Consider the following 398-nt stretch of genomic DNA (forward strand, 5'->3'; position numbering starts at 1 on the left):
TTATATACTTTATAAGGTACTTCTATATAATAACTACTACTAAGAGATTCGATACAAATATTTTAAAATGTTTTAAATAGTTTTAAATCGTTTTTATAAGTTTTATAAGGTTTTTAAAAGGTTTTTAAAAGGGTTTATACAGTTTTTATAAGGTTTTTATAAGGTTTTTATAATTTATTTTTACGTTATTTATGAAAGGTATATAAATTGGGAAATTGTAAGTGATGACCTTTGTTGACTGCTTTATTAAGTATTTGTCATTGATGTTTTTTTATTTAGTTCTCATTATTTCTGACCATTTTAAACCTATCATCATTCAAAAACTTTTAATATCATCATCTCTAACTCCTCTCTCTCTCTCTCTCTCTCTCTCTAACTCCTCTCTCTCTCTCTCTACT

The sequence above is a fragment of the Capsella rubella genome, unplaced genomic scaffold (genome assembly GCF_000375325.1).
Source record: "Capsella rubella cultivar Monte Gargano unplaced genomic scaffold, Caprub1_0 scaffold_4, whole genome shotgun sequence".
In the NCBI taxonomy this organism is placed as follows: domain Eukaryota; kingdom Viridiplantae; phylum Streptophyta; class Magnoliopsida; order Brassicales; family Brassicaceae; genus Capsella; species Capsella rubella.